A 9972-nucleotide genomic window follows, 5' to 3' on the forward strand; every position below is an offset into this window, starting at 1 on the left:
CCACAGACCAACCCTGAATTTCTTGGCTAACCTCTATTTAAAACTCAAAGGTGACGTCTCTGGACTCTTGTCAGTTCCAGATTTTCCATTCCCAGAATTGTTTCCTACATGGAGTGTGTGTCAGATATGTGCAGCCGCTGGAACTAGGGTTGCCAGGTCCCTCTTCGCCACCGTTGGGAGGCTTTTGGGGCGGAGCCTGAGGAGGGCGGGGTTTGTGGAGGGGAGGGACTTCAATGCCATAGAGTCCAATTGCCCAAGTGGCCATTTTCTCCAGGTGAACCGATCTCTATTGGCTGGAAATCAGTTGTAATAGCAGGAGATCTCCAACTAGTACTTGAAAGTTTAAACAAAAAAACCCAGCCCTTATGGCCCAAAAGCAAGACTACTTATCTTGAAATAAATGCAAAGTTGTATTCCTGTAATCATAAGGAACAAATTACCAAGACACTCTAGCAGCAGCTTGTCATAAATAGCAATTACAGTGAACAGAATGCAATTTGTCTGCAAAAAAGCAGTACAATACAGTTACTGAAGAGTCACAATGAACAACGTCCATGGGTGCCAAAAAAGACGGGTTTCCGGTATCAAAGTCCCATTTCACTTAGGCTTCCTCAATTGTGGCAATCCTGAGAAAGAAGACTCCCACAGAACATATGTTCCAAATAGTAGGCGTGTACCCTCTCTGTATTAGTGGATGGCTGAATGATGCATCTGAAGTTGGCAACCCTAGCTGGAACTCATGAGTACCTGGAAGTTGGCAACCCTAGCTGGAACTCATGAGAGTAACACCTGCCAGGGACTGGAAATCATAATGAGGATTGCCGCTGGAGGGTTTTTTTTTTATTAAATTACACTTGCTTAAATTAGCCATTAAGAGCAGCCTGACAAGAGGCAATTCAGCGATGATGCTTTCCCCTCAAAGGTACTCTCATCCAAGAACCACTTCATCTACTAAATTTCTAGAGTATTACTATCAATCAATCAATCAATCAAGTTTTATTTCGATACAATATCAGCTCTGAATAAAAATCAAAGTTAGGTTAAAATAATAAAATAATAAAAAGTTGATGATTCTAGAAAGGATGATTTGAAGAAGAGGAGGAAAAAATCTTCTATGGGGAAAGGTTTTCAATTAGCCGTTTACGAATCCCACTAGACCGAAGGCAGAATTTGGCTACTTGAATGGTTATCTCCCGGGAGGAGTCTAGAGTATTACTAAGGGAACAATAGGGTGGCCAACCTCCAGGTGGTGGCTGGAGATCTCCCACTATAACAACTCATCTCCAGGTGACAGAGATCTGTTCCCCTGAGGAAAATGGCTGCTTTGGCAATTGGACTCTATGGCATTGAAGTCCCTCCTTTCTCCAAACCCTACCCTCCTCAGGCTCCGCCCCAAAATCTCCAGGTATTTCCCAATCCGAAGCTGGCAACCCTAAGGAACAAGAAGCAGACTTTCCTCCTGTTTCTTATTTCAAGGAATAGCCCTTTATCTAGTACTAGAAGTGCCCCCTTGCCAAAGATGTAACTTGCTGCGCTCATGATAATTTGACTACTTGGCGAATAGTTCTGCTGCCTTCCAAAAGAGATGCAGCAATACCAGTTGAATAGGGTCGCCAACCTCCAGGTGATGGCTGGAGATCTCCAGCTATTACAGCTGATCTCCAGGCGACATCAGTTCACCTGGAGAAAACAGCTGTTTGGAAAATGGAACCCATGGCGTTATACCCCACTGAAGTTTTGTCCCCACACCAAACCCATCCCTCCTCAGGCTCCACCCCCAAAATCTCTAGGTATTTCCAAACCTGGAGCTGGCAACCCTATGGATGAAGCAACAGCCATCGTGATCATCCTCTTTTGCAAACTGCAGGCAAAATTAGATTGATAACAAATGTCACACCTTGCCTTTCTCCCCCAAGTGGTACTCAAAGCAGCTTACAAGATTCTCAAAATTTTATCTTTGCAAAAGCCTTTGAGGTAGGTATAGGGTTGCCAACCTCCAGGTGGTAGCAGGAGATCTCCTGCTATTACAACTGATCTCCAGCCGGTAGAGATCAGTTCACCCAGAGAAAATGGCCGCTTTGGCAATTGGACTCTATGGCATTGAAGTCCCTCCCCTCCCCAACTCCCACCCTCCTCAGGATCCGCCCCCCAAAACCTCCAGGTATTTCCTAACCCGGAGCTGGCAACCCTACACGGCAGCCGTGTTGTAGTTGTGCCCAACCCCCTGTGTCAAAATTCCAAAGATGCCCACAGGCTCAAAAAGGCTGGGGGCCCTGCCCTATAGCCATTTAGTCTGTCCTTTAAATAAGGGGGTAGCAGCACATATAACCCATCTTAGCCCAAGCTTGTCAGAGTATGGGATAGGGTTGCCAACTCTGGGTTGGGAAATACCTGGAGATTTTGGGGGCGGAGCCTGAAGAAGGCGTGGTTTGGGAAGGGGATGGACTTCAATGCCATAGAGTCCAATTGCCAAAGCGGCCATTTTTCCCAGGAGAGATAATCTCTGTAGTTTGGAGATCAGTTGTAATAGCAGGAGATCTCCAGCTACTACCTGGAGGTTCAGTATAGGAATAGCTGTAACTAATGCCAACAGTTTTGAGGCTATATATTTACAGTATGTGGTAATATACCCACCAGCATCACATATTACCAACAACACATGTATTTATTTCTTTTACACATAGAATTTATGAACAAAGACACATTCTCAGCACTTCCTATAAAAGGTAAGTATAATAGTATTGCATCATAATCAATTTGTCCTTTATGATGTATTTCTTTTTCTTTTGCAGCAGCTGATTAGTTGAAGGAGAAAACGATCGTTTCAAGGCACAGAGGCCGATTCTTCTTCAGTTCTTCCTATATGATACAATAAATGAAGCTCTCTGATAATCATAAATATCTTACAAATTATTCTATATCAAAACTGCAATAAATAACAATTCAAACACAAACAGTATATACAATTTCCATCATGTACTTACAATCATACGTCCTATGCAATTTATTTCTCATCATCCAAAGTTTCAGGTTTCAATTGAATAACCATTTATGGATATGATGTACAATAAGTCCCCACACAGGGTAAGTAACAGGAATCAGTCCACTCTGGTAACGATCCCAATGGCGTTATTACAAAAGTGCAAGCTAGTTACCTAAATAGCTCTCCGGTGTTTGCTCCCTAATACAGCTGATGTACATTGCCTACGAGCCAGGTTCTTAAAGTGCCAGTACACATTTACAGAAAACAAGACAAATCGTTCTCCAAGTTTAAGCCATGAGGAGCCATGGTATTTAAAACATGTATAAAGTATGCTTCCTTGCGTCTAAGGATTCTTTCATTATCATTCCTGTTAAATCTATTGCCTTGCAGACGCCAAATTACAAAAAATCTTAGCTCATTCTCATTATGTTTCAATTTTAAAAAATGGTCGACAACCGGGGCTGTAGTTAGTCCTGCCCTAATTCTAGATTTGTGCTCTAGGATCCGTGTTTTTATTGGCCTTATGCTAGATCCAACATAAATCAATTGACAGGGGCAAATGAGGCAATAAATACAATATTTTGTATTGCAATTAGAAAATGAGCGTAATGTAAACTTGAAATCTGAATCTGTTCTTTTGAACTCCTTCACCTCCAATGCCAAATTACAAGCGAGGCATTGATGACACTTGTAATGTCCCACAACAGATTGTCTTTTAGTTTCCCTGTATATGTCAGAATGAACCAGTCTATCTTTCAACGAGTTAGTTTTTTTAAAACCTATTTTAGGAGGTACTGCACATCCGGGAATATCGGACAATAAATGCCAATGTTTCTTGACAATCCCTGCAATCTGTGCCGATAGATGACTATGCTGTAAAGCGAAGGCTAAAGGTTTCACCCCTTCTCCATCCTTGCGATTCCTGTAAATTATGGTATCCCGGTCCACATTATTTGCCTTCCATCTGGCTTTTTGGATGACTTTACTGGGATACCCCCTATCCTTCAAAGCAGTTTCTAGAGCTGCTGCATGCTGCTGATAGTCCGGTGGGCGGGTATTGTTGCGTTTAATGCGCAAAAATTGTCCGTAGGGTAAATTCTCTCTCATATGCCTGGGATGAAAGGATTGAAAATGTAAAAGAGCATTCCTGTCCGTATCTTTTCTATACAGAGTCACTGCCAGTTTATTATTGTCCTTATATACCATTGTGTCCAGATAGGGGATATGCTCCCTGTCCGATTTCCCAGTGAATTGGATACTAGCGCAGCTATTTAACCAATCTAAAAATGCATCAAATTTTATGTCAGGGGAAAATAAGAATAAAAGATCATCTATATACCGTCTGTACCCCCACACCTGCTTTTTAAAGGGGTGGTTGCCATAAATATATTTTCTCTCGAAATCAATCATGAAAATATTGGCGACGGTCAGGGCAACGGGGGACCCCATCGCAATACCCCCAGTTTGCAAATACAATTGCTTATCAAATCTAAAGAAATTGTTGCCGAACACAATGTCAACGAGAGAAATTAAGAACTTAGTGGATGGTGTGGGATCTATTCGGGACTCTAGTAAGGATACAATAATATGCCGAGTATCATTTAAAGGAACATTCGTGTACAAAGACACGACATCTACGGTGGCCAGAATGCAGTCCCCTGGTAACTGAATGTTCTCAATGTACCTGATGAAATCGGTAGTGTCCTTTATAAAGGATTCAGTATCTACGGCAAATTGCCTAAGATGAAAATCTAAATATTGCGCAACCGGTTCCAGAACACTCTGTGATGCTGATACTATGGGTCTTCCAGGTGGAATCCGCCCAGGTTTATGTATTTTTGGTAACGTGTAAAGTACCGGCATTCTCGGATATTTATTGTTTAGGAATTCAGCTGTAATGTTGTCAATGTCACCCTCCTGTAAAGCCTCCTGTATTGCTTTATTTATCATATTAGAAACCATGCTAGTTGGATCTTTTCCAATTTTCTGATAGTATTCACTGTGTCCCAACTGTCTCATAATTTCCTCCACATAGTCTTTTTTGTCCTGTAGGACTATAGCTCCGCCTTTGTCTGCGGGATGTATAATCAAATTATTATCAGTCTCAAGTCCCTCAAGTGCAGTCCTCTCAACACTAGTTAAATTCTGATACTTAGGAATGTGTTTTTCTTCCAGCCTCTCAATGTCTCTACCCACCGCCGTCTGAAAGGCGGTTATCATGGGGTTACTCGTATTGGGAATAAATCTTGATTTGGGGCGAAAGGGAGTCATAAGAGCATTTTGGTTTTTGAAATGATCTTTTATTTTCACAAGTCTGAGCATTTTAAACATGTCCACTCGGGTTTGAAAGGAGGAATAGTTTGGTGTCGGCACAAAGTTTAAACCATAACTCAGGACTCTTTCCTCAATGGAAGTCAAGGTCCTAGAAGATAAGTTGACTACTAATTGATCTTTTTGCGATACGGGCGCTTCTCGAAAAAACGAGTTTGCCCATCTCGCGATCTCAATCCATAGCTCGAGCCCGAGCTGGTCATAGAGTCACTATTGGAGTCACCCTCACTAAGCTGTTCATCTTTCCTATATGGTCTCTGTCTATTTTGTCTGTTCCTCCCATTTCTTCCTGTTTTTGGATTGAAACTTTCCTCCGAGTAGTACCATGGATATACTCTCTTGTTAGCATAATCATCTTTATCTCTTCTAAATTTTTTTGCCTTGAACTCCTTAATTTCCTCTGCAAATTTGTTAATTTCTGATTCCAATTTTTCCATTTGTTTTTTATAATTATCTGAACTGACTTCTTTTTCCATATTAGTTCTCATTTTCTGTATATCAACTTTGATATTAGCTGCTTCCTTCTTAGCCTGTTCGATAATGAGCAGCATTAAGTCTACCGAACAACGGTTCAGTATTGCAATCCATTTATCCTTGAATTCCTTATTGCCCCTAAACAATGTAGGGATCTTGTTCATCCTGAGCCCTCTAGGGATGATATTCGCACGGATATAATCAGAGAGCACAGCAGCGTGTAACTCTGTGCGAGTAAGTTTTTTGTGGGCATAAACAAGTGCTGATACATCAACTTCATCTTTATCAACATTAAGGTCACATATACTAGGTAAGTCTTGCAAAATGCGATCACGTTCCGCCACAGTAAAAGAAAACGTATCCATGAAATTAGCCATAGTGCCACACAATAGTGGAAACAAATAAAACACCTCTATACACCTATCTTAAGATGAGAAATTCAGTATAGGAATAGCTGTAACTAATGCCAACAGTTTTGAGGCTATATATTTACAGTATGTGGTAATATACCCACCAGCATCACATATTACCAACAACACATGTATTTATTTCTTTTACACATAGAATTTATGAACAAAGACACATTCTCAGCACTTCCTATAAAAGGTAAGTATAATAGTATTGCATCATAATCAATTTGTCCTTTATGATGTATTTCTTTTTCTTTTGCAGCAGCTGATTAGTTGAAGGAGAAAACGATCGTTTCAAGGCACAGAGGCCGATTCTTCTTCAGTTCTTCCTATATGATACAATAAATGAAGCTCTCTGATAATCATAAATATCTTACAAATTATTCTATATCAAAACTGCAATAAATAACAATTCAAACACAAACAGTATATACAATTTCCATCATGTACTTACAATCATACGTCCTATGCAATTTATTTCTCATCATCCAAAGTTTCAGGTTTCAATTGAATAACCATTTATGGATATGATGTACAATAAGTCCCCACACAGGGTAAGTAACAGGAATCAGTCCACTCTGGTAACGATCCCAATGGCGTTATTACAAAAGTGCAAGCTAGTTACCTAAATAGCTCTCCGGTGTTTGCTCCCTAATACAGCTGATGTACATTGCCTACGAGCCAGGTTCTTAAAGTGCCAGTACACATTTACAGAAAACAAGACAAATCGTTCTCCAAGTTTAAGCCATGAGGAGCCATGGTATTTAAAACATGTATAAAGTATGCTTCCTTGCGTCTAAGGATTCTTTCATTATCATTCCTGTTAAATCTATTGCCTTGCAGACGCCAAATTACAAAAAATCTTAGCTCATTCTCATTATGTTTCAATTTTAAAAAATGGTCGACAACCGGGGCTGTAGTTAGTCCTGCCCTAATTCTAGATTTGTGCTCTAGGATCCGTGTTTTTATTGGCCTTATGCTAGATCCAACATAAATCAATTGACAGGGGCAAATGAGGCAATAAATACAATATTTTGTATTGCAATTAGAAAATGAGCGTAATGTAAACTTGAAATCTGAATCTGTTCTTTTGAACTCCTTCACCTCCAATGCCAAATTACAAGCGAGGCATTGATGACACTTGTAATGTCCCACAACAGATTGTCTTTTAGTTTCCCTGTATATGTCAGAATGAACCAGTCTATCTTTCAACGAGTTAGTTTTTTTAAAACCTATTTTAGGAGTTACTGCACATCCGGGAATATCGGACAATAAATGCCAATCCTTACTAGAGTCCCGAATAGATCCCACACCATCCACTAAGTTCTTAATTTCTCTCGTTGACATTGTGTTCGGCAACAATTTCTTTAGATTTGATAAGCAATTGTATTTGCAAACTGGGGGTATTGCGATGGGGTCCCCCGTTGCCCCGACCGTCGCCAATATTTTCATGATTGATTTCGAGAGAAAATATATTTATGGCAACCACCCCTTTAAAAAGCAGGTGTGGGGGTACAGACGGTATATAGATGATCTTTTATTCTTATTTTCCCCTGACATAAAATTTGATGCATTTTTAGATTGGTTAAATAGCTGCGCTAGTATCCAATTCACTGGGAAATCGGACAGGGAGCATATCCCCTATCTGGACACAATGGTATATAAGGACAATAATAAACTGGCAGTGACTCTGTATAGAAAAGATACGGACAGGAATGCTCTTTTACATTTTCAATCCTTTCATCCCAGGCATATGAGAGAGAATTTACCCTACGGACAATTTTTGCGCATTAAACGCAACAATACCCGCCCACCGGACTATCAGCAGCATGCAGCAGCTCTAGAAACTGCTTTGAAGGATAGGGGGTATCCCAGTAAAGTCATCCAAAAAGCCAGATGGAAGGCAAATAATGTGGACCGGGATACCATAATTTACAGGAATCGCAAGGATGGAGAAGGGGTGAAACCTTTAGCCTTCGCTTTACAGCATAGTCATCTATCGGCACAGATTGCAGGGATTGTCAAGAAACATTGGCATTTATTGTCCGATATTCCCGGATGTGCAGTACCTCCTAAAATAGGTTTTAAAAAAACTAACTCGTTGAAAGATAGACTGGTTCATTCTGACATATACAGGGAAACTAAAAGACAATCTGTTGTGGGACATTACAAGTGTCATCAATGCCTCGCTTGTAATTTGGCATTGGAGGTGAAGGAGTTCAAAAGAACAGATTCAGATTTCAAGTTTACATTACGCTCATTTTCTAATTGCAATACAAAATATTGTATTTATTGCCTCATTTGCCCCTGTCAATTGATTTATGTTGGATCTAGCATAAGGCCAATAAAAACACGGATCCTAGAGCACAAATCTAGAATTAGGGCAGGACTAACTACAGCCCCGGTTGTCGACCATTTTTTAAAATTGAAACATAATGAGAATGAGCTAAGATTTTTTGTAATTTGGCGTCTGCAAGGCAATAGATTTAACAGGAATGATAATGAAAGAATCCTTAGACGCAAGGAAGCATACTTTATACATGTTTTAAATACCATGGCTCCTCATGGCTTAAACTTGGAGAACGATTTGTCTTGTTTTCTGTAAATGTGTACTGGCACTTTAAGAACCTGGCTCGTAGGCAATGTACATCAGCTGTATTAGGGAGCAAACACCGGAGAGCTATTTAGGTAACTAGCTTGCACTTTTGTAATAACGCCATTGGGATCGTTACCAGAGTGGACTGATTCCTGTTACTTACCCTGTGTGGGGACTTATTGTACATCATATCCATAAATGGTTATTCAATTGAAACCTGAAACTTTGGATGATGAGAAATAAATTGCATAGGACGTATGATTGTAAGTACATGATGGAAATTGTATATACTGTTTGTGTTTGAATTGTTATTTATTGCAGTTTTGATATAGAATAATTTGTAAGATATTTATGATTATCAGAGAGCTTCATTTATTGTATCATATAGGAAGAACTGAAGAAGAATCGGCCTCTGTGCCTTGAAACGATCGTTTTCTCCTTCAACTAATCAGCTGCTGCAAAAGAAAAAGAAATACATCATAAAGGACAAATTGATTATGATGCAATACTATTATACTTACCTTTTATAGGAAGTGCTGAGAATGTGTCTTTGTTCATAAATTCTATGTGTAAAAGAAATAAATACATGTGTTGTTGGTAATATGTGATGCTGGTGGGTATATTACCACATACTGTAAATATATAGCCTCAAAACTGTTGGCATTAGTTACAGCTATTCCTATACTGAATTTCTCATCTTAAGATAGGTGTATAGAGGTGTTTTATTTGTTTCCACTACCTGGAGGTTGGCAACCCTAGCTTGGGAGCTAAGCAGGGTTAAGAACATAAGAACATAAGAAAGGCCCTGCTGGATCAGACCCAGGCCCATCAAGTCCAGCAGTCTGTTCACACAGTGGCCAACCAGGTGACTCTAGGTTAGGTATGGTCAGTACATGGATGGGAGAATTATAGGGAAGACAGGGGTTGCTACTCAAAGGAAGGCAATCTTTGCTGATCTCTTTCCTGGAACGCCCCATGTATGGGGATTGCTATGAGTTGGTTGTGGCATGTTCTTCTACTTAAATAAGAGGTACTAAAATGAGGTATTATTCTATTAGTATTCCATAGAACTATATGTGCTAGAATCTGGAGGACTCCCATCAATGCCTCAAAACTAGAATATTTGAATAAAATATGAGAAACAGACCTGAGCGGTAGTGCGGTGTAGTGGCTAGAGA

The 9972-nt window shown here is 40.0% G+C and overlaps 1 protein-coding gene across 1 annotated transcript in view; it reads right to left on the reverse strand.

Moving 5' to 3' along the window:
* The window catches only part of LOC130476546 (T cell receptor beta chain MC.7.G5-like), a 92796-nt gene that overhangs the window by 36450 nt on the left and 46374 nt on the right, over positions 1-9972 (reverse strand). The window lies entirely within an intron of this gene.

Source organism: Euleptes europaea, chromosome 4 (genome assembly GCF_029931775.1).
Source record: "Euleptes europaea isolate rEulEur1 chromosome 4, rEulEur1.hap1, whole genome shotgun sequence".
Classification (NCBI taxonomy): Eukaryota; Metazoa; Chordata; class Lepidosauria; order Squamata; family Sphaerodactylidae; genus Euleptes; species Euleptes europaea.